The sequence below is a fragment of the Oncorhynchus keta genome, chromosome 35 (assembly GCF_023373465.1).
Source record: "Oncorhynchus keta strain PuntledgeMale-10-30-2019 chromosome 35, Oket_V2, whole genome shotgun sequence".
In the NCBI taxonomy this organism is placed as follows: Eukaryota; Metazoa; Chordata; class Actinopteri; order Salmoniformes; family Salmonidae; genus Oncorhynchus; species Oncorhynchus keta.
Window position 1 is genome coordinate 73,145,957 of NC_068455.1, and position 2,723 is coordinate 73,148,679.

General features: G+C 53.4%; 1 long non-coding RNA gene across 1 annotated transcript; it reads left to right on the forward strand.

Annotated features, from left to right (window-relative positions):
* Positions 1–230: 230 nt before the first annotated feature.
* Positions 231–810, forward strand: LOC127916198 (uncharacterized). The gene is made up of 3 exons (XR_008093812.1): positions 231–307; positions 532–659; positions 725–810. It is a non-coding gene; the product is annotated as an uncharacterized LOC127916198 (long non-coding RNA).
* Positions 811–2,723: the final 1,913 nt, after the last annotated feature.

Below are 2,723 nucleotides of genomic sequence, written 5' to 3' on the forward strand. Positions count from 1 at the left end.
CCTCTACTTTTGACCAGGGCCCTCTACTTTTGACCAGGACCCACTACTTTTGACCAGGGCCCTCTACTTTTGACCAGGGCCCTCTACTTTTGACCAGGATCCACTACTTTTGACCAGGGCCCTCTACTTTTGACCAGGGCCCACTACTTTTGACCAGGGCCCACTACTTTTGACCAGGGCCCCTCGTTCCCCATAACCCCCAGGGTGATAGGTAGTCTAGTGGTTAGAGTGTAGGGGTGGCAGGTAGCCTAGTGGTTAGAGTGTAGGGGTGGCAGGTAGCCTAGTGGTTAGAGTGTAGGGGCGGCAGGTAGACTAGTGGTTAGAGTGTAGGGGAGACAGGTAGACTAGTGGTTAGAGTGTAGGGGTGACAGGTAGCCTAGTGGTTAGAGTGTAGGGGTGGCAGGTAGCCTAATGGTTAGAGTGTATGGGCGGCAGGTAGACTAGTGGTTAGAGTGTAGGGGAGACAGGTAGCCTAGTGGTTAGAGTGTATGGGCGGCAGGTAGACTAGTGGTTAGAGTGTAGGGGTGGCAGGTAGCCTAGTGGTTAGAGTGTAGGGGCGGCAGGTAGCCTAGTGGTTAGAGTGTAGGGGCGGCAGGTAGCCTAGTGGTTAGAGTGTAGGGGCGGCAGGTAGCCTAGTGGTTAGAGTGTAGGGGTGGCAGGTAGCCTAGTGGTTAGAGTGTAGAGGCGGCAGGGTAGCCTAGTGGTTAGAGTGTAGGGGCGGCAGGTAGCCTAGTGGTTAGAGTGTAGGGGCGGCAGGTAGCCTAGTGGTTAGAGTGTAGGGGCGGCAGGTAGCCTAGTGGTTAGAGTGTAGGGGAGACAGGTAGCCTAGTGGTTAGAGTGTATGGGCGGCAGGTAGACTAGTGGTTAGAGTGTAGGGGTGGCAGGTAGCCTAGTGGTTAGAGTGTAGGGGAGACAGGTAGTCTAGTGGTTAGAGTGTAGGGGAGACAGGTAGCCTAGTGGTTAGAGTGTAGGGGCGGCAGGTAGACTAGTGGTTAGTCGGTAGGGGCGGCAGGTAGACTAGTGGTTAGAGTGTAGGGGCGACAGGTAGCCTAGTGGTTAGAGTGTATGGGCGGGATGTAGACTAGTGGTTAGAGTGTAGGGGAGACAGGTAGCCTAGTGGTTAGAGTGTGTGGGCGGCAGGTAGACTAGTAGTTAGAGTGTAGGGGAGACAGGTAGTCTAGTGGTTAGAGTGTAGGGGAGACAGGTAGCCTAGTGGTTAGAGTGTAGGGGTGACAGGTAGCCTAGTGGTTAGAGTGTAGGGGTGGCAGGTAGCCTAGCGGTCAGAGTGTAGGGGTGGCAGGTAGCCTAGTGGTTAGTGTGTAGGGGCGGGAGGTAGACTAGTGGTTAGAGTGTAGGGGAGACAGGTAGCCTAGTGGTTAGAGTGTGTGGGCGGCAGGTAGACTAGTAGTTAGAGTGTAGGGGTGACAGGTAGTCTAGTGGTTAGAGTGTAGGGGAGACAGGTAGCCTAGTGGTTAGAGTGTAGGGGTGACAGGTAGCCTAGTGGTTAGAGTGTAGGGGTGGCAGGTAGCCTAGCGGTCAGAGTGTAGGGGTGGCAGGTAGCCTAGTGGTTAGTGTGTAGGGGCGGCAGGTAGCCTAGTGGTTAGAGTGTAGGGGAGACAGGTAGCCTAGTGGTTAGAGTGTATGGGCGGCAGGTAGACTAGTGGTTAGAGTGTAGGGGAGACAGGTAGCCTAGTGGTTAGAGTGTAGGGGTGACAGGTAGCCTAGTGGTTAGAGTGTAGGGGAGACAGGTAGCCTAGTGGTTAGAGTGTATGGGCGGCAGGTAGACTAGTGGTTAGAGTGTAGGGGTGGCAGGTAGCCTAGTGGTTAGAGTGTAGGGGAGACAGGTAGACTAGTGGTTAGAGTGTAGGGGCGGCAGGTAGACTAGTGGTTAGAGTGTAGGGGTGGCAGGTAGCCTAGTGGTTAGAGTGTAGGGGCGGTAGATGGACTAGTGGTTAGAGTGTAGGGGTGACAGGTAGCCTAGTGGTTAGAGTGTAGAGGCGACAGGTAGCCTAGTGGTTAGAGTGTAGGGGTGACAGGTAGCCTAGTGGTTAGAGCATTGGGTAAGTAACCGAAAGGTTGCTGGATCGAATCCCAGAGACAGAAGGAAGGAATGTGACAGAAGAGAGCTCGCGGGACAGACAGGCTGTACGTTATCAGACGACCCTGTTGTGCTGAAAGAGGGGTATCGTCCCTCCTCTACTCCCGGCCTACACCGGTCAAACCCGGACAGCACTGGGCCAATTGTGCACCCCCTATGGGACTCCCAATCATGGCCGGATGTGATACAGCCTGGATTCGAACCAGGGACTGTAGGGACAACTCTTGCACTGAGATGCAATGCCTTAGACGACTGCACCACTCAGGAGCAGCAACAACAACCTTAAAGGGGAAGTTCACCCAACTACGATCTTTTGGTATTTTCCTTCATTAGTCTACTCTTGATACAGTCCCAAAATGTTTTGTATGTCAGCAATTGGACTTTCAAGAAGTGTCACCTTCATTATAATGATGCTAACGCTAACCCTAACACTAACCCTAACCCTAACGCTAACGTAACCTAACCGCCAACCCTAACCCTAGCCGCTAAACCCTAACGCCTAACGCTAACCCTAACCCTAACGCTAAGCCCTAACGCTAACCCTAACCCTAACGCTAACCTACGTAACCTAACGCTAACCTAACCTAACCCTAACGCTAACCCTAACCTAACCCCTAACCCAACC